Genomic DNA, 25917 nt, shown 5'->3' on the forward strand with positions numbered 1-25917 from the left:
GGGATATGCCTTATCCAAACAACCAGTCTTCAACAGAACTTCTGTTTCAATATTTAATAAAAAAATGGGTCTATATGAGGAACACAGGTCAGGTGGCTTCTCGGACTTTAAAAGCACTGTGATAGTGACTTCTCAAACATCTGGTACAATACCTCAATCTAGCTAGGAGCTGGAAACCATTGTAAGACTAACAGAGAGGTACATTTTTAAATAGCTCAGTCGGGCAAACCATCCGGTCTGGGGGCTTTAACCTGCCTCAAGTTGAGTCATTGTCTGATCCAAGTCCTTACCAACATCTTGTTTTATAAATGAGTGTATTCTTGAGGAGACAGTTGATGATGTCTAGAAAGGAATGCAGTGAATCTATTAGTTCAGACTCATTTTGTTTTAATAAAGTTCAGAACTAGATACAAAAGTACTGGCCATTGTATCCTGCTTACTAACCCTCTGACATGCTGATCCTGGCCTTCATGACAACCCCACCAAAGGAGCATCTAGCCTGGCTTATCTCCACATTCATACATTCTAGTATAAAATGCCTCACACCACTTCCAAGGCTCAACAGGTAGAAAAGTTTATGGGTCAAATTAATGTGTTCTAAAGCTTATAAACCACTGGTTCATCTGAGGCAAGGAACATGAAGTCAAGTTCTGTTTGCAGGAGGAATATTTGCAGGAGATCAGTAATCTCACAGGAGGTCATTTTTAGTATGGAGAAATACCCCATAGGGTAATCACTGAGCACAAACTTAAAAACTTTCCACAATGCCACCAACGACTCAGTTGACACCATAGAGCACTGAACATATGAATCAATTTCTGGAGTAGGTCTAAAAAGGCACCTCCATTAACCACAAGGGATTCAGTCTCTGCACTCCCTTGCAAGTCTCTCTAGCATGGGCTTGCTAGGGGAATGGTCTGATAACCGGCATGGAAGACTATAAGCTACAGATATCAAACAGGGATGAGGTAATTGTCCAGTAAGTACAATTATGTATCTGCCCCTGAGATGAAAGTGGGCTCTTGCTGAGTGGGAAAGTGCATAAGGCAAGCTCAATGAAGTGACAAAATCATGGAGTACGGTCAGCCTTGCACATTGCACATTCGTTCGTTTGTTAATATATATTTTTATTTGGCGATTATTGCCATAAAAATGCCACAATACAACATACAATTAAAAAGCCAATGATACAAACAGTGCAACCATTGAAACTGTATAAAACTCAATACAATCCTAATAAAAGATACAGTGGGAGCTGTGCAACTCTATAAAATAATTCTGATTCATCACTGTCCCAGGGGGGGTTGCACTGTGGGTACCTGCAGTTCTACTACCTCCGTTCTAGGGGTAAACACAAATGTAGGCTCTCTCAGCAGTGCTTTTAACGAGGGTTTTATTGGTATGTATGTTTTTCTCTGCATACCAATCACAGTGTTCAGGGAAGGGAAATATAAGTCTCTTGAATGGGGGGAAAAACAAATTCCAAGTCCAGGTAATTCAGGCTGGGGTGTCCGTGCTTTAGGCTGACTCGGTGTAAGGGTCCGGGCTCTGTGGATTCCCCGTCGCCGGCGTCTCCCTCGTCAGCACGGTCGTTGACCCAGAAAACAAACAAAGGACATATATCTGGTTACTGAGACGTCCGGTATATACAGCGGAGGGTAGGGGAGGTGAGGGAAACCAAGTGTCGGTGCTATATGCAAAACGTCACGCAGTGCTCTCAGTGCTCGTGAAGGGAGGGGCACCTGGGACGCCTTAAACACTCGGCAGCGGATGCTTTTACTCGGTATGGCTATTCCGACCCACCCACTCCGCAACTCTGCCCCGTACCTTGTTAAGCCACGTTCCTCCCTCGGGACCGTGGCGGGGCGAAGGGTGGAAACGTTGGCCTCCTGGCTTGTAGAACTCCGCTGGGCTCGTCTGCTCTCCGACCTCTTCCTGCTTCACCTCTGCGCTCCTTCGGGTCCTCTCCACACCGTCTACCTCCAGGGAAACGCCGTCCGTCCAGGATGAGGTACTTCCGCCTTTTGACGTCGCGCCTTGGAAAGGGGGCGGAGCTGCGCCGTCCTCGTCGTTCCAATTAAAGGTACCACGTCCCTTTTCTGCGGGTGTCCAGCAATCATCCTTAATCTCTTGCCACTCGTTCTCGGGCAGCTGTAGGGACAATGGGCAGGGTGAGAGAGCAGTAGTTGACCACCACTCCGAGTCAGTACGGGGCTCACCCGGTACCCCACCGTCACAATCACCAAATAGAAAAAGGGTCCCATATACATTAAATATACATTCCTACATCCATTGTTTTGTAAACAGATTTTATTGATTTTTCAAACGATATATTCAAACAAATCCCATAAATTATTAGGATTATATGTGAGCCCCTCTATGCACAAGGAAGCAGTTAAACACAATAACCCCACTATTCCCAACTGCAATTGTCCAGCATTCTCGTTTGTGAAATACGAAAACAGTATTCATCTTAGTCCCGGGCTGTCTTCTAGAACTCTTCCCCTTGTTGAATGTCAACGTAATATACTATTCATGAATCCCCGCGAGGCTCTCCTTCCAGCACAGTGCGCCCCGTATAACCCCACCCCACCCCACCCCAAACTCCCACCCTCCCCACCCCCCAGGCATGCCGCTTATGATCAGGTAAATTACGGGTGGTCTTAGGGCGACCCCATATTGCGAGTTATGTGCCATTCCATCCAGCATGTATCGTTGGTAGTGCAGTGTGGGGTGCAAGAGATATTACTCAGGCCCATTGTTGGACCAGCAGTCAGGGATGCTGTTAGACCTGGTACCATTGGTGTGAGTCTCCCTTCTATTTTTCGCTGTTGTCTCCTCTGTTTTTGCTGGTTAGATGCTTTGGGCACTGTGCCACTGCTATTCAGTGCCACAGTGCAAGTGCTCCCTATTGTAAAATATTGTAATGGATTAGTGACTCCATGATTGGCTTATGTGATTTACTTGTCAGACCCTAGTACAGTGCACCATGTGTGCCCAGGGCCTTTAGATCAAATGCTGCTAGTGGGCTTGCAACTCTGATTGTGCCACCCACAGAAGCAGCTTGCAAAGTGTGTCTCAGGCCTGCCATTGCAGAGCCTGTGTGCAGTATTGAAGAACTTGGTAATTTTCGCTCAGGGAATACTTACTAATATAACAAGAACTTGGCACAAGACTCTGAAAATATGAAAAAGACATCTTTATTAAACACAATTAAGTGAGGCTACGTCACCCAACTGCCTTAGCAATTGAATGAGGCAGTCTGCTGAATGGTCTCAGCACAGACCTTTTATACCATTTATTATGCCCTAGGCACACATTTTCTCTTTGAAGTACATTATTGTTGGTCACTCCCAGGACGTGCACACAAAGCACTGTATGATGACAAACCCACTTTTCAGTTTGTCCAGCCCAAAATTAATCATCAAACAAACCCATAATAAACATTCTTCTTTAGACAAGCTGGACAAGACCCATAATGAAAAGGCCCGCAGCCCACATCATAAATAGACCATAAAGAAGGAACAGAAACAGATAGGAGCAAGATAAAGGGGTGTGTGTGTGTACAATAAACATTGCAATGTCCTGTTCTTTGATCTCTATCTGACCAGCTGCCTAACAAGGAACTGGCTCAACGAGGTCAGCCTCGGGCAAGGGAGGCAGCTTTCGCCAGGTCATGCAGGAGTCAGCACAAACCCATGCTAAGGTTATGTCCTTAAATACTTGTTCTGCCACAGTGAGGGCCTACTGTAAGGGCAATCCACAAAATGGCTGCCGTTCACAAAATGGAAGCCAAGGGTTCAGTACGAAAATGACGATTTCGAGGTGAAATCGTTACTGGAATATGACGAAAATGCTTGTACATAGTGTACTAGCCATTCTCGGTCTTTGGATATAAAAATTGTCATGCTACGACAAAGTTTATTACACGAGTCCAGAATTTTCAGTACCACAGAATAGTACTGCCATGTGACTTGGTAAGTTCACCAACTTGCCAGTCCATAAACCTTCCCTTTTCTACATGTCAGCCATCCCTAAGCTAGGCCCGGGTGCATTGTATGTGAAAGGTAGGACATGCCCTGATGTGTGTAGCATGTCCTGATAGTGAATTACAGCCAATTTTGCTTTTCACTATTGCAAGGCTACCTGTCCCCATAGGCCAGAAAAAAGCAGTTTGATTATAACATCTTATAATCCGAACTGACCTAGGGAACATGGTAGAAAAGGGAATTTAGTATGCCTGAACTCAGAATGATAAAATACATATTTTAGTAAAGTTAGTTTTAACATTCTGTGTTTGAAAATACCACTTTTAGAAAGTAGGTATTTTCTTGCCCAAACCATCCAACCTGCCTCTGCTAGGTTGTGTATTGCATGTTTGGTTAGTGAGTGACAGGGGCTGTGTGTGCTCCAGGAGGCAGGGTGAGTCAGCACTAGGCGGAGTAGACCTATCTGCATTGGTAGTGGTGGGAGGAGTAGGACCTGGGCCTGAATAGGGCTGTGCCTGCCTTCCACAATGCTGGCTCCATCTCCTGTGGTGCGTCTGATGACCCTGGCCCACACTGACAAAAGAAGAAGTTGTGCACTGGCAAAATGCACCCAGAACTGGTTTGGACTAGGTACAGACACTCTCTGCCTTCAGCGACAAAGAATTTGTGTGTATAAAAAGGGGGACCTAGACCCCAGAACTTTAGATCACATCAAGATGAACCTTTTGCCAAGGAGAACAACCAGAGAAACTGCAGGAGTTTTTGACTACCCCTGTGCCAGTGTGTTGCTTTCTGTTGTTGGCCTGCAGAGGTTTCTTTATTGCCAAGGAAAGGAGAAAGACTCTTATTTGCAACTTTCATCATCTTGAAGAAGAATCTCCAAGGGTTTGAACTGTGCTTGCCTCCTGCTGAAGTCTCAGGGATACAAGACTTCACCACCAGCTCCCCCCTGAATTTCCTTGCTGGCTATTCTGTCTGCAGAAGCCTGCGTGTTGTTGGGAGCTGGGAAGGCGACTCAACGAGAAGAAGTGTGTCGCATCCGCAGCTGTTGCCGTTGCATCATCGGAGAAGCGTGTCACCATCGTAAGGGTCGCTGTAAGGGTCGCCGCCGCATCACCGGTGAAGCGTGTCGCAGGGCCTGTCGCGGTTCCAAAGTTACAGAGTCGCCACACGGCCGTCGGGCGTGCACGCATCGTCTTCACTTCACCTCATCGCATCAAGGGCACCATCTTCTCGCATAGCACCGGATCATCTCATCGCATTAAGGTGCCATCTTGTAGCATCGCAACCGAGATGCACCGCGAGATCGTCGCATCACCTCCTCTCCGGTAAGGAACAGACGCATTGCCTACTTTGCCCAAGCACTGAGGGACAGACGCATCACCTCCCTAGAGCAAGGAACCGACGCATGGTTCTCCCTGCGAACCTTTTGTTAATCTTCCGTGACGCATCTATAGGTACTTTATGAGAATTGTGTCGCATTTACCATCACCTTTGAACTAAGTTATTTCTACCATCTTAAAGTCATTTTCTTAATAATGTATTGTGGATTTTTGTTGTTTGTGTCTTGTGTTAACTCTATATAAAGAATACCTATTTTTATAAAACCTGTGTTGTGTCCATCTGTAGTGTTTTTACTGTATTACTGTATGTGTTCACAAATGCTTTACACACTTCCTCTGAGATAAGCCTTCCTGCTCATGCCAAGCTACCACAGGGTTGAGCAAGGGTTATTTTAGGAGTGTAGCTCCCTTACTCTGACTAGAAGCAAGAGTCCCTATTTGGACAAAGGTGCAAGCCATTGCCAACTAGAGACCCCCAGTTCTAACAGACGCCAAACGCGCCAGATGATCAGTCACCCGCATTAGAGCCCTCCCCATTGAGCTTTCATCCCATCTTCAGCTGGTTATGCCATCCTTGCCCTTGCTGCTTCCAGCATCTTCTCATTCCCCGTCCTTTGGGCCACTTGCAGTCTGAATATCCCTTCGCATTCTGCCCACTTCACAAATCCCCTCATCCATCTTGGCATGTTAGGGCCACTTCTCACCTTCCAATGGCTAGTAATCTCTCTTTGAGCCAACACCAATCCCAAATCTATGAACTTGCTACTGACCTTGTTCTTGGGCTGTGTGAGGGAACCAGTTTAGTAGACAACACCCTGGGGTCAGCACTACTTCTCTCTCCGTTTTAGTCACCAACACTGCGGTGACCTCCCTCCAGAAATCTCCCAAGTTCAGACAATCCCAAAACATATGTAAAAACCCCACATCCTCTGTGTTATAATGCGGGCAGGCGGTCGAGACCTTAAAAAACTAATTAATCTTACTCGGGGTGAGGTATGCCATGTGTAAAACATAGAAATGAATCAGCTGGAATCGTGCATTCCTGGAACTCTTCCAGGCCCTTTCCACAAGCTCCCCCCATGGTTTCTCATCTATAGCCTTACCCAGATTATCCTCCCACTTGATGCGTAAGGCAGCCAGAGGCCGGCCTATCTCCTACATTAGGCGCCTATGTAGGCAAGTAACTGCATTAAAAGTTCCAGCGGCTGTCACTATGTATTGACAAACTGTGGAAGTCTGAGGTTCTGCGATCCCCTCCTGCCAGTGCTTCCGGATGGCTGCTGTCAGGGCGGCATGCAGAAGAAAATCTTCTCTTGGGAGGTCATATCGCTCCAAGAGATCATTGAAGGGGAGCAAAGTATTCCCTTTGTATAAGTCTCCTATTGTGGAGATTCCTACCTCTCTCTATGCCAATTCCCACCATGGGGCAATGCCTCACACACGGCCAGTGGGATGTCTGGTGCATAAGGGCATCGTATCTGTGCCCGTCCGAGGGACCAATTCCTGCACTTGCGCACCGTACTCAGGTCAGAGGGGGCTGAACGATCTCTCATGGGGAGCCATAGTAGCACCCGAGACAAGAGTCACAAACTCAGATCACTGCCTCCCACGGTTTCCTGCATTCCGGAGACACCCGCCACCCATTTCGTGAACCACTTCAAATGCTCTGCAAGGAAATAGGCCTCAAAGTCTGGTACTGCAAATCCCCCCCTCCGCTCTAGGCCTCATCATGGTAGTGAGCGCCACCCTCCGTCTTCCAGAGCCCCACAGGAAACCTGTGACCATTGTGTTGAGCTGAGTAAATAGTCTAGGCGAAATCCAGAGTAGAAGTGACCCAAAGTAATACAGGAGTCGAGGCAGTGTCACCATTTTTAATAGTGCAACCCTACCCGCTACAGACAGTGGCAAGGTTCCCCAGAATTCGAAGTTACCCTTGATGTTTCGCAATGCTCGTCCTACATTGCCCTCCAGAAGATCCCCGTGGGCATGATATATTTGAGTACCCAAATAAGGCAAGCATCTATCTTCCCATTTCACCCCTTCCTTCTCGGGTCCGAGAGCGTCGGGAAGAGGCACGACTTGACCCAGTTGACCCGAAGCCCCGCTACTCTCCCCAGGACACTGAAGAGCTCTTTGGCTCCTCAAAGGACCTCCCCTGAATTGGCCAGAAACATCAGTAAGTCATCTACATAGAGTGCTATATATTGAAGCTGACCCATCACCTCCAACCCCTGATAATAGTGACCTGATCTGGCATGTGCAGACAAGGGCTCCATTGCCAGGCCAAACAGCAAGGGCAACATCTGGCAGCCTTGTCTCATTCCATTGGCCACCATACAGGCATCCGAGATCAGTCCTCCTGTCCTGACCCTAACAGTAGAATTCTTATACAAGAGAGCTGTCCCTTCCACAAAGCGTTTCCCCAGCCCAAACGCCCTCATAACCCTGAAAAGATATGGACACTTGAGGCTATCAAAAGCTTTCTCTATGTCAAGTGCCAAAATACACGCCTCCTCCTTCCAATATGTGTCCGCTTCCAACACTCGCAATAGTCTGCGTATATTAATCGCCGTATTCCTGGCTGGGAGAAATCCCGCCTAATAGATGTGTATTAGCGCGGACATATGCAAAAGCAGGCGGACGTCCAGTATACGACTTAGTATTTTATAATCCAAATTGAGCATAGCGAGTGGGTGATAAGCAGTTCGATCCCAAGCCGGTTTGCTGGGCTTTGAAGTGGAATGATTACCGCCTCTCTTGTTGAAGCATTCAGATAACCTTCTTGTTTTGCCCTGTTATACAGAACCACTAGATGTGAAGCTAAAATATCCACATACGTCAAATAAAACTCTATTGGCAACCCATCTGTCCTTGGTGTCTCATTATGGCCATATGTTTAATGGCCCCTCGTACCTCTCCAACTCTGACATCTCTGCCCAGAGCCTCTGCCGCCTCTGCATCTACACTTGGAAGCTCCACAGCCCCCATGAACTCCATCACCTCGTCTTCTCCTGGAGCTAGCCTACTATGATATAGAGCAGAGTAGTATTCTAGAAACTGGGCGTTAATATCTTGTTGGGAATAATAAACCTCATCTTCTTGCCCTCGAAGCTCAAGGATCGCCGCCCCTCTACGTGCTGGGTTAGCCAACCAAGCCAGCAGCGCCCCAGATTTATCCCTCTCAGCGTGGGCCCGGGCGGTGTATGCCTTGTAACCAAAGCAACGCAGCCGCTGAACTTGTGTTGCCACTGCTTCCCGAGCACGAGAAGGTCTGCCTGCTTGTCCATGCTCTCCGTCTATCCTTTTCCACCTCACGGAGCTGCTGTTCCGCTTTTCGGACATCCTGCAAAAGGACCCTCCTTGCTCCCATCACTTCATACATTCCTACATCCATACGGACTTCCAGGGTTCAGAAGTATTCTGAGGTCAAGGATAAAGACGTTTTTCTACCCCATACCCATTTCAAATGATATTACCAATTCATTCAGCGACTCCTGTATTGTAATTAAAAATCTTCTTATTGCATATGTCACATTTAAAAAATCTCATATTTATCAATAGACTAAGTGCTTGATCCCTACTTTCAGTATTATAGACAATAAAGAGGTTTAAAAAATGATTTCCGTTCTTCTAGGAACCACAAACAATTCATCAAAATATGCGGGCCACTGCATTTTACTTGTAATCCACATGTACACAGACCCTGTTAATTCATCATTGCAGATGTTATCTTCCAATCAGCATTACAAGGGTTCAAGCCAACTCTAAATTTTAATACTATATTTTTAAGCTTCGGGTTCGGCATAACCTCTATATAGGGGAACATTTGATCGTTAGTCCACCCATTTACCAAGAACTGGGTGGACGGTTTGCTCCCCAAGTAACATAAGTCTTCTTCTCGGGCCTTAGTGTTAATAATAGCACATAGCATGTAGCACCTGCTTGGGAATCTGCTGCCCTGATTTCAATTGGTCTGGTTCTAAGGAAAGTTTAACACATAACTTATCTAACTTATGTCTAGCTTAAGTTGACATTCCACTCTCACAGCCTGTATCATAGTTGACGGAGGGAGAGCAAGGAGCTGTTTCACGATTTACCCTCTTCTAAATTCCAATCCAATTTGGCCACCTAAAAATAAAACCTCTGCACCGTATTGGAATTGTTGGCGGACCATTTCATTAAGGGCTGATAGGATTGGCCGCAGGGAAGGGCCTCCATACTTCTGCTTACATTGTTTAAGGCCCCATACTGAAGAGAGAGCCTTTGATTTTAATGACTGTATTTGCTCCCTCCAATTTAACTTACTGTCGAACCACATACCCAAATAGTTATATTTGTCCACCATTATTTTAGTCTTTTCTAAATTAACAGTGATGTGTTTTTTTTTTAGACAATAGTCGTAAAAAGTGTCCCTTTTTTTCAGACCCAATTCTATCATGTCTGTTAACACTGAATCATCATCGTATAGTAGACAGGATATATGGGTCCTCCCATTTCAGGGCTTAATCTACCAGCCTTATTCAGTATGTTTGGTAAGTCAGAGAGGAACAAAGAGAATAACAGTGGGGCCAAAACACAGCCCTGCCGCAGTCCGTTTTTTTTTTTTTTTGTTTCATATATTTTTATTTATACCAATGCACAATTCACACAATTCATTATATATTCTTCAACCATACATTGTATTCAATTATCGTATTACATCATACACAAAAAGAAAACAGTTAAGATTTCATTAAACAACATATCAACATCTACTCAGGTTATTTGATTCTTTCATTTGCCATAACATGACCTGTTCAAATCTCACAAATCTCACAAATCCAGTCCTTCTTTCCATCTTATAATGGGGTCCCATATCCTTAATCCCAGTCTCCTCCCTTCCCTACCTTTCCGGGCATATATGTTTTTTTCTAAATTATAGGTTGATAAAAGGTTAGACAGCCAGACTTGCATTCCTGGGGGGTTTTTGTCTAACCAAGCCCTAGCTAAACATAACCTAAAAACTGCCATTGCGACAAAGATGAACTCCCTCTGAGTAACATTGATGTCTGTAACTATCCCAAGGAGTATTTCTGGGGGTTTTAAAGTAATCTGAATATTAAGAGTGGCATCCAGGAACTGCTCTATATCCTTTATCACTGTCTGTATCTGCGGGCATACGGCGAATAAATGTATTAGATCTGCGTCGGGGGCACTACATCTTGGGCATGTGGTGCCTGTGGTGCCCCCCCATTTTGCTATTTTTGCAGGGGTAAAGTAGAGCGAGTAAAGTGTTTTATACTGCTGCGATTGCAACGGTGCTGAGCACAGGAGAGTACGCCCTAAGTCCAGTGACTCCTTAAACCAACGGGACTCCCCTTCCAGCCTGTCTGCCCACTTTTCACCATGTTTATCTATGTCATCTGGTTTCCCTGCTAACAACTCTGCATAGAAGCACCGTATTGAGCAATCACCCCCCAATCTTATTTTCTCAAGGATTTCTACTTTAGCAAACCCTATGCTTCCACCCTGCTTATTCCCCAGAAAACTTCTTAGCTGAAAAAATTTGAAAAGGTCCCTCCTATCTAACCCAAATTTGATCATTAGATCTGTGAATTGGAACATCCCCTCCATATTCCTCACATCTCCAAGCTGTACTATCCCCTTCTCCACCCAGCCCGCCATTGTATTGTCACCAAAGATCTGCCTTGGGAGGGAGATATTTTTATATATTCTCGTATACCAGTTGTATCGGCCCAACCCAAGTTTTTTCATCACTACAATCCAAATCTTGATTGCAGCTTGGACTGTCTTGAACCTGGTTCTTTTAAAATAAGCAAAATCAATACATTTGAGGAAGGAATTCTCTACCTCTGGTCCCAGCACAATGGAGTATATCCTAGATGAGTCATTCATTGTTCTAACGTCTACACCCCCCCCCCCTATCAGTCCCCGCATATATTGGAGTGCAGATGCCCAATAATATAATCTAAAATCGGGGACCCCCCACCCCCCCTTTTCTCTGGGAAGAGACATAAAGCGGTATGCCCTTCGAGTCTTGCCATGGGCCCAAATAAATCTGTTCAGAATTTTTTCCAAATCATTAAACCATTTTAACTCAAAAAATAATGGTATTGTTCTAAATAAATACAGAAATGTCGGTAATATTAACATTTTTATAACATTAGTGCAGCCTACTAATGACAGGTGCAAATTGTTCATACGTACTAGATCGGACTTGACTTTTAGCATGAGTGGCGCAAGATTATTCTGTACCAACACGTCTAAGTTAGCTGTGATTGCAACCCCCAAGTATACAGCAGAATCCACAACTCTTTGATCACTAAACACCATATGTTGATTGCATACTATTTGGGTTTTGGAGCTGTTCAGGCTGTACCCAGATATTTGCCCGAATCTTTCCTTCTCTGATCGCTGAGGACGTGGAGGCATACTACAAATCCTCCCCCCCTGGGCGTTGGCGAGAGTGCGAGAGAATCCAAGTCTCTTCTCAGCTTTTACAAAAAGAAGCCTGAAATTAAATCTTTCAATAATGACTTTCTTCAGGGTCCCATAGAAGCGAAGGCTCTCTGTAACCAGAAGTTCAAACATCGGTGGGGGATTCAGAATCTCAGGTAAGAGCCATCAATAAATCTGGAGGGTACAGATGGGAGAGGTTGAATAGCGACTGTTCACCACAGCCTGTCGGCAGCCATCTTGCCTCTGCCGCAGTCCGTTTTTTATTTGAATTTTCTTAGATAAGATTCAGAGGGTATCCAAAATTACCCTGGCCGAGTTCAGTGAATGCATTTCCTGAATTAATGAAAGTACTGTCTTGTTGATTCCGAGCTTTGCCAGCATTATCCACAGTAGATTACAATCTACTGAGTCGAAGGCGGCTGGGATATCAACAAAACAGCAGAACAGATTGCCTCGCACTTCCATTGCCATTGCCTTTTTTGCCATTGCCCATAGGCTAAGGCAATGGTCTATGGTTGAGTGGCCCTCCTTGGATCCACCTTGCTCTATTGGTATCAAATTGTACTGTTCTGCCCAGGACTTCAATAAGCCTAAGAATATCTTAGAGAATACTTTCTCCCCCACATCCAACAGGCTTCTAAGGCGATAATTCTGGTGCAGTGTGGCGTCCTCCTTTTTATAAATTGGTCTGACAATGGCCACCTTCCAACTTTCTGGGACAATCCCAGAGGTTAAAATATTTTGGAAGGTCACAAAGCTTGCCCACCAGTCAGTATTTTTTTTTAATAAAATTGCTGGTAGGTTATCTGGCCCTGTGGCTTTAGATCATTTTAAAGATCAGATGGTTTCTTTTATATTTTGAGAGGATAAGTACAACTTTAATTGTTCTACATCCTTAGACCTTATTTCGAAGATCTTCTTCATCCTCTTACCATTATACAAATTACTCAGATGGTTAACCCAATCATCTCCTCCCACTAAACACCGCATTTCCCCTTGTACATTTCCCTCTTTTACCAATCGCCAAAATAATCTTATATTATTTGTGTTTATCACTTCTAACATTGTTTGGCAATTTTTCGACATGTATTCTATTTTCCTTTCTCTCAACTTATTTTTATACACAAATTTTGCAACTAGGAGGCTCTCCATTGTTTCCTTGTCCTGTCTTTTTCTCAGCTGTCTTTCCCATTTTCGTACCCTCAACTTTAAATTCCTACACTCATTATTAAACCAACAAGTTGTTCTCTCTTTTTCCTTGGGTGCGGGCCCTGAATTTAGTTGTGTTCTTAGACAATTTACCACCGGCTCAATTACCTGATTGTACCATGTTAGAATGTTATCTCTAAGCTCCAAATTACCAGACGTATAATCAATTATCAGATTATTAACCAACTTCAGACTGTCCTCGGTTATACGTGTGGTTATGCGTCTAAGGTGCTCTATTGTTAAGGGTCCACTCTTTCCCTTTCTGACTCTAGTTCTATCTTAATAATTAATTGTAGAGGCCAGTGGTCGCTGCCTTTGCTCTGCAATACATCAAATCGTTCTACTTCCTTAAAATACCAAGCATTTATAAAAGCATAACAATTAGGCAATTCTGGTTCCCTATGCGAAAGGTCTTTCTTACGGGGCGGTTGGTATTCGCCAGTCCGTTGACACAAAATAGCCCTATGGATCCAAGAAACTTTGCTAGGTATTTGTCTCGTGCAGAACTACCTGCTCCAGCAAAAGTTGCTGGGGGTACCTGTGCCGTGGTTAAGAGGACTTTGAACAGATTATAGCTAGGTGAAGGGTCCAGTTTGGGATTAAAGTCTCCTAGAATCATCATCAGTTGTGATGCTTTTGTTATACAAATGAACTCCAGATCTTCCTCCAGCAATCCCAATTGCTCTTCATAGTCTGGTATAGCTATTGGCTGGATGTAGATATTTAACCACTATTATTTGTCTTCTTGCCCACGTACCACTATAGAGCTCTATTTGACTAGCTAATAGCCACCTACATTTCACTTTTAACTTAGTTACTTTATGGGTTATTTTAGATGATTATTCAACAAAAGGAGGGACCAAGGGGTGTGTTTAACGAGGTCCAACGTACATACCCCACAATGACTAGTAGACAAAGAAAGGACAATGTTCCTCAGTGGGCGGGTAGTGGAAGGCTGGGTAAAGAACGAGGAGGTTAGAGGTCTGTAGAGACCACTCCGTGTGTGAAAAGGATAAAAGGGGGGGGTCCCTTTTAGGAACTAGGGCTCTCACACACCCAGCAAGCTAGGTGTCATGCTTCATCATATGAGCCTGCCCCTCGTCAGGTCGGCAATGCAATACCTGACGGGCACCCAGAACCGGGGCTCTTTGTCGGGGATCTTTTGTTCCTGCCGGTGGGTGCAGTGGGGGTGAGAGGCTAGTGTGTAGATGTGGAGTGTGGTGAACAATAAAATAGGTCAGTTAGTCCTAAACAACTTTATTGGGAAGGTAAACTGCCTAGAGTAAAAAAGTGAGAGGGGCACAGGACTAGTAATGATGTATCTAGTAGTGTATTTTAGATGATACCATCATAGTCAGCCCCCCGAGGGGCACCCTAAATTCATTCGTACTCCCTCTTTGGTAAGCATAAAAAAAGCATATATTGGTTCAGGTACCTCGCACAACCAGGACTCCTGCAAACACATTATTTCATAACTACCCAGCATTTCTCTAAAGGTGCCTTGGGATAGCTGTCTCTTATATCCCGCTATATTCCACGACAATATCCTTAGGCTGTGCGAGGACCCCGATTCCTATTCCAACTCACTCAACCCTTCCATCAAATTGTCATCCCAACTTATTGAAGATTCAAGTAGCTGTTCAAATTGATTGCTCAACACTGGACCCTTTACAGCATTTGCTATTGTTACTGTTAACCCTCCCTGATTTTTATCAGTACAAATTCTTCTATGCTGGGCACCTTGTATATTATATTGTATTTGCTCCAGATGTAGTCCTGCTTGGTAGGTGAGGGTCCCAGAGTTCCCAGGGTTACTCCCTTCTATAGGCAATTTGCTATCATACACGAGTCTTATTCCCTCCTTTTCCAAATCTCCCACTCTCCTTACCACCATCTGCTTTACAAATTCTGAATAAAAGAGGACCTTTCCTTCCTTTCCTTCCAAATTGGTTACAAAACCTATTTGCCTTATATCATCAGATGTGACTTAATCCAATGTGGGACATTTAACCAGTATTTGTAGTAGGCTCGAGTGATTTAGGGGTTTTACTTTCTTTTGCAGCTTTCTCCCCAACCTTCCCCCACATGGTTTCATAAACACCCATAGGCCATCTCTGTTATTGTACTCCCTATTACTCCTCCTAGCTATAGCTACGATCTCCGGCTTTGGGCAGGCTCACATCCCGGGATGATCTGAGGAGGGCTCACCCCTTATTCTTATGCCAAACGGCTCACCCCCACCCTACTCTCCCTTCTTTCCTCTGTACTACAATGCCTTGGGATTGCATACTTCCGCACAACATGTTCATCCTCTTCACGGTTCTTCTATCTTTTTTTATTTGAATTCCCCCGGTCCCTTTTTACTTCTGGTTCCATCTATCAATCGCCTCTCTTGATCTGGTATCACCACTCCCTGCCCCTTGCTCTGACTTGGTTGTAATTCCCTTATTTCTTTCAACATTTTCTGCGGGTTCCTTCTAATCTTATGCTCAGATATATACCTCTTAAGTCTCCAATAGGATCTCCTCTTTGTTTCTAACATAAGGCACTTTGAGATATATACCGTATGGGGTTTTTCGGTCTGTGTAGATTCGCCCCCATCAGTACATGATGACACATATACCTCCTGATCTCTCTTCTCTATTACTGGCCGTACTGTAGTAGGCATACAGTTGTTAATTTGTTTTAACTCCTCTGTGATCTGCTGTAATTGGGCTTTATGAGTTTTCCCTTGTCCGTTATTCTCAACTACAGCTCCTAGTATTGCTTGGAGGGTCTGTTGCATTAAAAATATCACCTCTAGTAATGACAAGGCCGATGTAGCTGTCATATTGAGTGCCAAGGACGACTGTGTAGTATCTGGGGGGATAGGACCTTGCTGGTGGGTATCGGTTCCCTTCCTCCCCTGCCTAATAGCTGCTTATTGCAACACTTCTTTATCTACCAAGGGGCTATCAATTCAGCTATGGGAAAGGCGGGATGATGACCATAGCCTAGGTTCTAATAAAAACAGCCTCCCTTTATTTCCCCCCTTGTTCTTCCAGGTCCAAATCTGGTAGTAGAGAGTCAGTTGTTACATTCGTTGCGTTCCTTAGGCTCTCTTTACGGTCTTTATCTTGAGTTCCCCTCGACACAGAGGAATGATCACAAACATTAAACTTCTTTTTAAAATATTTTCTCACAATTTGTTTTATAGATTGCCCCAGGGAAGTCGCACTCACTTCTTCTGCGGGGAGTAACAGTGTATCTTGCCTACTAGCTGTCGACGTTTCTTCTAGGTGATCAAGGATAGGTGTTCTCTAGTGACTTTTGGTGTTGGTCCTTTTTGCACTTTCTTAGTATAGCAACTTTCGGTCCCTTTTTAACCCCACATGATTTCCCTTTTAGTGGCATTTTCCCTTGTGCCCTCTGGGTTTGCAGCATTCAAAGTAGGTTGTGACACATCCAGGTCTTTTCGTTTTTAACCTCCAGTGCGGTCAACCGCTGATATCTTTCTATTCTTCTCGGCAGACGCATCCCTTGCCGTTACTCCCCCGTGTTGTTATCTCCGAGGTCCTAGATGGTTGTTGATCCAGGAAAATACGTGCCGTGTTTAACTCCCAACACATGCGAGGTTCCTTTTCTCCCCCTCTTTTCCTTAGGAAGGCTAGTCAAGTATGCAAGTACACTAACCGAGGCTGAGCAGGCTGAGCAGAGGGCACCAGGTCGACCCGCAAACTGCACCCAAACCTAGCTGGGCTGTGTCCGCAGGGGGCCTAGGCAATACTCCACCGAAGGGCACTACGCCCTCCTCACTCAGACTCACTCAGACTCTCGCCTTCTTCACAGGCTGGAAGGGAAGGTTAAACATAGGAACCAACGGCAGTCGCCCCTACAAAGGCAACACTTCAGAACCAGACCAAGGAGCCTCCACTGGCTCTGTCTTACCTGTATGTGCAGGATCAATTACAAATTCAATACAGATTGAGGACTTCTCACCACTCTCAAACTCTCAACCAAGTCTCCTCTCCTCTGCCCATCTTGCAGATACCGGTGCAGATACCATTATCAAAACTCAAGCTTGGTAACTCGATAGAGCTCAATAAAGAGGGGGCGGGGGCTGGGGCTGGAGCGTGGACAAAGCTCAAGGTTTAAAGTTCAAGTCCAAGTCCTTTCCTGATGATAAACAGCTAGCCCTCCCCTTCCTCTGTGTGTTGGAAAACTGAAGATCTCACCCTTGTTGTGGGTGCTGGCCGCGGGCGCATGATCGCATAAGCGCCGCGGCAGCAATGATACACGGGACACCAGTTAGACTCAACCGCGTGGTCCGGACTGCCTGTGCCGGCCACGCCCCTTTTATTATAAAGGCGAGCGCGTGACGTCACGCGCTCGCTTATGCGCACCCTTCGGTGTGCATTCAACTAGACTGCTACCGAGCGGTTAAGAACATTACATTCCTTCTAACCTTTATTTAGACCAAACTATAAAGTATATATATAGTCACTGAAAACCATAGTAACAAAAAGAGACAGGGCCGGTTACCAGTCTGAAGATTGGACAGTTCGTGCTCAGCCCACAGCAAAGTCCGCCAGCTGGGATGAAGGAGCCAGGTTCCTCCTTAGCCCATATCCTGCCGCTTCTCCCCGGGCGGGGGCCCTCCGAGGAGTCACCTGCGGGGACCCTCGGACACTCCGGAGGTCATCTGGGGATCGGGGGTGCTGATTCGGGGTGTCCCAGGTGTTGCGGGCCTTGTCACCACGTCCTCACCTAGGGCATCGCGATCTCCGCTTTCTGGACTGATCGGCCCATCGGGTTGGCTGGACGTTTCCTCTTCAGGTTCTTGCTCCTGGGAGTCGGTGGTGCTTGGGTGAGCTTTGTTGAAAAAAGATATGTTGCGGGTGACCGTCTCCGCCCCTCGTTGAGCTGTCACCATGGTGCCTGTGCGCCGCATGACAGTCCACTGCCCTGGCTCGAATGGGAGTCGAAATTTGCTCCCTGGATATCTGTCTCTCACACAGACACGGTCTCTTTCCTGAATCCTTGATTCTTTGGCCTTTCGCCGAAAGCTTGCGTAGTTATTTGACTTGGTCCTGTTAGACAGAGTCTTTTGTGGGTCTATTTGGTTGGGGACCCAGTCAGGGTGGTTCGGGAGGGTGTCTCTGACCATTCATCCCATGGCGGAGGGACCTGGCGCCGCTTCTGTGGTACGATGCGGCGTTAGTCGGTATTCCCTCAGGAAGCTGTAGATTGCTCTTTCCAGGGGGGCCTCTTCCGCATGGGCAATTCTGATAACTTTGTTTAGTGTGCGCATGAACCTCTCAACCTCCCCGTTGGCTTGAGGCCAGAGGGGGGTCACCTTCCTGTGATGGATTCCCCAGTTCTGGAGGTATTCCGCGAACTCTTGTCCTTGAAAAGGTGGCCCGTTGTCAGTCTTGACGCTCTCAAAGATGCCATGCGTGGCTATGGTCTTCTCAAATTTTGCGATTACCTCCTTGGCAGTAAGAGTTGCTACGACCTCTACCTCAGGGTACTTGGTGAAATCGTCTATGATGACAAGAACGTACCTTCCATCTGGGAGATGTCCGAAGTCCGCACTGATGCACTCCCATGGCTTCTGCGGGTTGTCTTCTGTGAGGACCGGGGGCGGGCGTTCAGGTTGTCCTGCGGCCTGGCACCACCGGCACTCTCTGACCATGTGTTCTACCATGGTGTCCATTTCCGGGAACCACACCTTGGCTCGGAGCCTGCTGCTTGCCGGGCCAGGCTTTCAGGCATTACTATCCAGGGTCCTCTTAGTAGGCCTCCTTGGCTATCGACTGACAGTGCTTCCTTCACTCTCAGGAGCGTCTCCAGGGAGTTCTTGGCCTATGGTGTCCTCTGGTTCAGGGATGCTTGCACGGGCCTCCAATCATTGGTTTGTAGGGCACTCACCACTAGCTGGAGTACTTCGTCATTGCGAGTAGCTTCAATGATCATCTCGAGACTCGTGGGCAGGGGTCTCGACCTTTCTCGTACAATCTTTACGTATTCCTCCGTTTCCTCTGCGTCTTCCTTTCCACGTTGGTGGCGGCTCGAGGATGCCTGGAGAGATAGTCTGCCGGGTTGGTCGCTCCCGGCTTGTACTCCACTTGGTAGTCGTACTCTTGTAATTGGAGGATCCATTTTTCGATCCGGGGTGGTGGCTTAGATACTGAACCTCGGAATAGTGGGATCAGAGGCTTATGGTCCGTTGACACTGTGAAGGGGTGCCCGTACACATAGACGTGGAAGTGTCTGCAGGCCCAGTGAATAGCGATTGCCTCTCGCTCTATTTGGGAGTATCTTTGCTCCGTCTCGGTTAAGGACCGACTGGCATAGGCGATGGGGGCCCAGTCTTCCTCGCCTTGGCATTGGATCAGCACGGCTCCCAGACCGTAGGGGCTGGCGTCCACTGCAATGTTGGTAGGCTTTGCCGGGTCAAAGTACGATAAAGTCTGCTCTGCGGACAATGCTGCTTTAGTGTCCCAGAACGCTTTTTCCTGTTCCTCGCCCCACTGCCACGGGGTGGTTGACTTGGTGAGTTCTCGAAGGGAACGGGTGAGGTTTGACAGATCCGGGATAAACCTTCCACAGAAGTTTACCATTCCCAGGAAGCTCCTCACTTCCGATATGTTGGAGGGAGCAGGCGCCTCCTGTACATCTTTTACTTTGTCTGGGTCCGGGGCTATCCCTTGGTCTGAAAAGGTGTAGCCGAAGAAACTGATCTTATTCTGGAGAAACTGGCACTTCTCGCGGTGCAGGGTCAGGCCTGAGTCTATGATTCTCTGTAGCACACCTCTCAATCTTCGATGATGTTCTTCGATCGAGTTGGCATATATTAGCAGATCACCACTGACGTTTAGGACTCCTGGGAGTCCACTCAGGACCTCCCGGATGGTCATCTGGAATACCTACGCCGCACTGGAAATGCCGAAATTGAGACGTCGGTAGCGTCTAAGTCCTACGTGGGTAGAGAACGTGGTTATGTAACGGGAGTCTGGATGGAGGGGCAGCTGGTGATAGCCCGACCTGAGATCCATTTTGGAGAACCACCTTGCTCCGTTTAGTTCTCCTAGAATGTCGTCGACCGTGGGAGTCAGGTGCCTTTTTCTCTTGACTGCTGCGTTTGGTAGGCGCATGTCTACGCATATGCGGACCTGGCCAGGCTGCTTCGGCTTGCGTGCCACCACGATTGGAGACACCCACGGGGTGGGCCCACTGACCCTTTCAATGATGCCCTGTCGTTCGAGGGCTTCGAGTTCTTCCTCGACCTTCTTTCTGAGGTGGAATGCTATTCTCTTGTGTCTGAGTGCAACAGGTTGGATCGATTGATCAATGTGGAGTGATATCTCTTTTCCTTTCAGGCATCCAATGCCTCGGAACGTGTCCTCGAACTCTTCCAATATGGTGTCTAGCTCTTCTGTCAGCACAGCCATTGCAAACGAAATTAGTCTGAGTTCCTCTGCCGCCTGCCCACTGATGAACATGCCGCTGCCCTCCTTGGTGATATAGACGGTTGTCGGGACCTTCAAACTCTGATGTTGTAGTTCAGTCTGGAAACAGCCTATTAGTGGAATAGGTGTTTTCTGTCCATACGCGAACACCCTGATCTTGGCTGCCTGCAGGGTCGGTTTGTCCCTCAGCTGATTGTACACATTCGCCGCCATAAGCTCGATGGACGCTCCAGTATCAATCGTGGCTCTCACTTCCTGTTGGTGTATCTTTATGCGGCACTTCAGGAGGCGTCTCTTCTTTCGCTGTGGTTGGTCGATGGCGAACACGTAGTGGACAGGGTAGTCGTTGGAGTCATCGTCCATGTCTTCACTGTCCTGATTTTCCCTTATGGCGTGGGCCGCTTCGTTTTTGGATTTGGATGTTCTGCACACTGCCACGAAGTGGTTCATTCAACCACATGAGCTGCATCTTCTCCCTCTCGCCGGGCAGTCTTGAGCGCGGTGGGGCTGGCCTCCACAGTAGCCGCATTCTCTGCGCCTGTCTTGCGGCTTCTTTCCTCCGTATTGGCGTGTTTTCGGTCGGACGACATTGACTTGTTCGGCCGCGTTGACCTGTTCCGCCTTGACCGGTCGGTGGAGGGCTGCTTCCATGTGCGACGCTCTCGCTTGCGATAGTTCCTTGGAGCGCCCTAGCTTTAATATGTCTGCCAACGGTTTTCCATCCTCTTGCAAGATCTTTCCGCCTTGACCGGTCGGTGGAGGGCTGCTTCCATGTGCGACGCTCTCGCTTGCGATAGTTCCTTGGAGCGCCCTAGCTTTAAGATGTCTGCCAACGGTTTTCCATCCTCTTGCAAGATCTTTACTCTTAAATTCGAGGAATAGCACCCCTGTATTATTTGACCTCGTATCTCCTCTTGCTCGTCGCGGAATCCGCAGGTGCTGGCCAGTTCTTTCAACCTTCCGTGGAATGCGTCAAGCGATTCGTCTGCTTCCTGTTTAGCTTGACGGAAAATCAACCGTTCATAGTCTTTGCTAGCCATTGGTTCGAAGTGTGCATTGAGCGCATTGAGGAGTGTGATGTAGGTCTTGGGTGTGGCTTCCACTAGGGTCTTGTAGATTCATTGGATGTCCGTCCCTCCTAAATGTAGGAGCAATGCTCTGCGGCGCTCCCTCGCCGTGCCTGCACCTTCGAAGTAGATCTGCAATCGGTCCGTCCAATCTTTCCAGCGGGGTGCTAGGGAAGCCGGATCACCATCTACCACAAACGGTTCGATTGCGGGAATCGACACCATGTTGGAACGTGGTGGGGCCTACTGCACGTTTCAGGCTACTTTAGGCCGTGGCGCTCCGATTCCGGCCGGATATGGCACTGCCAGGACCCTCTTGCGTGAGTGGGCCACGTGCGCTGCTGGACAGGACTGCCTGGATCCCCACACGCTGGCACTGACCTTCTTCCTCCGTCGGCACACAGGCCAGCCACTCCGGCTCGTGGCAGCGATGGAGCGTGGCTTCAGCCTGGACGCTCGGGGTCTTATGGCGCCAAACGGCGGTGCCGTGCGCTGCGCAGGGATGGGTCCAGCACACTCATGGGGACCGGTGCACAGCCTCGCAGCTCTCCGCTAGTGTGCGGCGCGGAATAGGCCATGAGCGCCAACCCTGTCGATCACAGGGGTCCGTCGTATGGCTCCTCATGTCGGAGCGCGTTTAAACGCAGTCACTGTGGCACTGCACGGGTTCTCAGACCCTCGTCGCCAGTGTTGTGGGTGCAGGCCGCGGGCGCATGATCGCATAAGCACCGTGGCAGCAATGATACACGGGACACCAGTTAGACTCAACCGCATGGTCCGGACTGCCTGTGCCGGCCACGCACCTCTTATTATAAAGGCGAGCGCGTGACGTCACGCGCTCTCGTATGCGCACCCTTCGGTGTGCATTCAACTAGACCGCTAACCAGCGGTTAAGAACATTACAACCCTGTCTCCCGAACTCCTTACCTCACCTGCATCTGTGCCTGCAGCAGACCTAATGCAGTGGGGTGTGGAATGGTATGGTCGGCCCAGGGCTCTGTTCAAATTCCGGTCTTCCCGCTCCTCAGCTGCTCCAGTAGCCTCCCCAGCTGCCCTATTCGTATTTACCACCTGAACAAACAGCTGAGTGGATAACGACACTGCCTGGAATACGCCACTCGCGGCTCCGCCTCCAACCAACACCGTCACTTCCGACTCCGCCCGGCCTTCCTCTCCGTAATCGCTTTTCTGTGCTCTGTGCTACAGTTGTAATTATCTAGAGAGCCAAGGCCCACATCCAATATTGTCTGCAGCTGTCCAAAGCCGACACTGCTGTTAGAGGTCCTGGTTTTCAAGAATCCCAAGCCACATCAGAAGACATCTGCAGTTTCTTTCCTATCAATTCTAGCAGATGGTCACAGCCGAATGTGAGGCTCAACAAAGATGCAGCGCCGATCCAAAGAGATCCCGGCATGGCTCAACGATGACACAGTGCTGATTCTTTAGCACCAACTGCGAGGCTCGACCGCTTCGCATTGGCCCTCCTACCCGAATCGTAGCCAACATATTGTGTTCTCCACATTGGTGCTTTGCTCCATACAAGGTACTTTCTTGCCAGGCCTTGCATGGGTTCTGTAGCTGACCTTCCCTCCATAGCTGTAGGCCTAAACTTTGGATTTGTACCGGTTCCTTGCAACCTTAAGTAATCTTTTGATAGCTAGTGACTTCTAAGCACTGTTTTTGCATTTAATCTTTAAAAAATCATCTCAAGTTCTACTTATTGGATTTTTGTTGTTTTGTTCTTGTTTTAATTAGATAAATATTCTCTATTCTTCTAAACTGGAGTCTTTTGTAGTGTTTTCACTGTGCTACCGTAATGGACATGATGCACAAATATCTCACACATTGCCTCTTAAGTTAAGCCTGACTGCTCTATGCTAAGCTACCAGAGGGTGAGCACAGGTTGATTCAGGGTGTGTATCTGACTTACCCAAATGAGAAGGCTGGTCTCTACTTGGACATGGTGCATAACTCTGCCAACTAGAGACCCCCTTTGTAACGCTGGTGATCAGCGGTGAGAAAAGGACTTGTGTTTGTGCAGTACCTTACAGTAATTTGGTGTACACTTCCATACGCATCTAGACCAATTATAATCAATTTTCTCCGATCCCCATTGGCATTTTTGTAATACTCTATTCAATTGGCATTTTTTATTTTTCAATTCTCTATGATTGGCAATTTTGATTTTTTTCTAAAACAATGTCTCTGATTGGGAGGTCTGTATCTAAATTAATGGAGTTTGAGCTGGCCAGAATTGAGGGTTACACTGTGAACCAGCTCAAAGACTTCTGCAAGGAGTTTGAGTTTCCTGTAAAGAACACCACCAGGAAGGTGGAGCTGCAAAAGGCACTGAGAGCATACTCAGAAGCCCATGCTGCATTAAATAGAACCCCAGAGGGGGGCAAGCCTGTGGAGGATGACTTGGACTAGGGTCTGCGAAGAGGAATAGGCTGCTGTCTGTGGGGAAGGAGAGCAACTTACTCCCATGAATGAGGGTCCCTTCCAGGACAGAGAGCAGTGTGTCATACAAAAGCTTGTCCGAAGAGGAGATGGCGGACAGGTGTGAGGAGAGGAGGAGAGAAAGTTTAAATTGGAGCTGGCTAAGCTCAAACTGGAGAGAGAAGGCCTTGGATGAAAAAAAGCTAACAATGGAAATGGAGGAGAGTAAAAAGAGATTGGCCAAGGAGGAGAAGGAAAAGAAAGCCAAGTTGGCCCTGGGAGAAAATAAATTAATGTTGGGTCAGGAGTTGAGCCTGAGAGTGCTGGGCATCAAAGCCAGACAGGTGGTCCCCAGAAGTGATGGTGGCAGCATTTCTTCCATGCCCTCTAACAGGAGGGCCCATATACCTAAGGGTCTGGTGTCTGACTTTGTGGTGGGAGACGACATAGACAGATGGTTTGAGGCCTATGAAACTGCAGATCAAATGAACCAGGTCCCAGAAGCAGATTGGGGGACTAGTCTTTGGAGACATATCCATAGTGAAGGGCGTGACAGGATGAGGTATCCCCCCCGTGAAGGTGGCCCTAATCAGGAAGTTTTGTTTGACCCCAGAGAAATATAGACAGAAATTCAGGGATAATCAGAAGAATTCTCAACAGAACTGGGTGGATTGTGTGTATTCCTTTTGCAAGGCACTGGATGTTTAGATGAAGGGCAGTGAGGAGGTAAAAGATTATCAGGAGCTATATAATTTGTTTGCAACAGAGCATAAGTTCAGTCTTTGCTTTCCAGATTTGCACCAAAACCTTGTTGATAGTAAGCTCACTGACCCCAGAGAGCATGCTAAGAAGGTGGACCTCTGGATCAGTCCCATTGTCAAAAGGAAGGTACCTGGGAGTGATTCCAAGAGGAGTGATTAAGGCTTCCCCCAGAGGAATGAGGGGGACATCAAGAGAGACACAGACAGGTCCCAGGGTAAGGGGGAAGGAAAGGGTTCCCATGTCCCTTCTGAGCAACAGGGAGGAGGTTCTGGTGGACGGTGGCCCAGGGTACCCCGTTTCTAACACTGCTGCTTTGAATGTTAACAGCAAGAAAACAAGCAGGGGGACTCTTTCTGTCCTACGAACCCACCCACTGGTGGTACCTCTACAGGGGCGGCTAATGTTGCCTTAGGAGTGAGTAGTTCCCAGGAGCAGGCCATAGACCATGCCATGATCTCCCTTAGTTGGGAGGTGGACTCAGAGGGTGAGTTGGTGATCCCTGAGGACAGTAGTCATCACTTCCACCAAGTGAAAGTGAATGGGTTAGCAGTCACAGCTCCTAGGGAATCTGGAACTGCCCATACCACGGTTGTGAAAAGGCTTATTTCCCCAGAGTAGTAAACAGGCCAGGTGTGTATCATAACTCCAGCCCATTGGTAGGACTTCTGCCCTATGGGTCTGGTATCCCTAGAGTGGGGTGGGGAGGTGACCCAAAGGAGGGTCATAGTTAGTCCCCAGATGTCCATAGGCTGCCCTCTGAGGAATGAGTTGCCCTCAGTGTCAGGGGAACTGGGAGGGGCGGCTGTTAAGAGCACCCTAACAGTTCCCTTTCCAGAGGGTACCACTCCCATGCAGAGTGTGCAGGACCCCAGAAGGAGGGACAGGGTAAGAGAGAGCCCACCCTTGTCTCCTGTGCAGCCTCACGGCGCAGACCCTGAGCTGAGTGACCAGTCTAAGCATATCACCCCTGAACTGGTGGGAGGTGAAGTACAGAAAGGGTACAAGGCACCTGGGGCTACTGCCTTCCACTTTGAGAAACCACAGACGTCAGTGAGCCCTGGATGGCATAGGGCCTGGCTATTGAGACTGACAGCTGTCAGTAGCCTCTGCTGGTTGCTGTCCTGGTGGTCAGAGTTTTCGCTGGGTTGGGGACAGAAGTCAGACCCAAGGGGTGGAATGGGCCACATTACACTGTTGT

The 25917-nt window shown here is 47.6% G+C and overlaps 1 long non-coding RNA gene across 1 annotated transcript in view; it reads right to left on the reverse strand.

Moving 5' to 3' along the window:
- Positions 1-1376: 1376 nt before the first annotated feature.
- LOC144762694 (uncharacterized) overlaps positions 1377-25917 on the reverse strand; it is a 121662-nt gene continuing 97121 nt past the window's right edge. Inside the window, exon 4 of the long non-coding RNA XR_013596128.1 lies at positions 1377-2151. This is a non-coding gene — a long non-coding RNA (uncharacterized LOC144762694). The remainder of the gene's footprint in view (positions 2152-25917) is intronic.

The sequence above is a fragment of the Lissotriton helveticus genome, chromosome 6, assembly GCF_964261635.1.
Source record: "Lissotriton helveticus chromosome 6, aLisHel1.1, whole genome shotgun sequence".
Taxonomy (NCBI): Eukaryota; Metazoa; Chordata; class Amphibia; order Caudata; family Salamandridae; genus Lissotriton; species Lissotriton helveticus.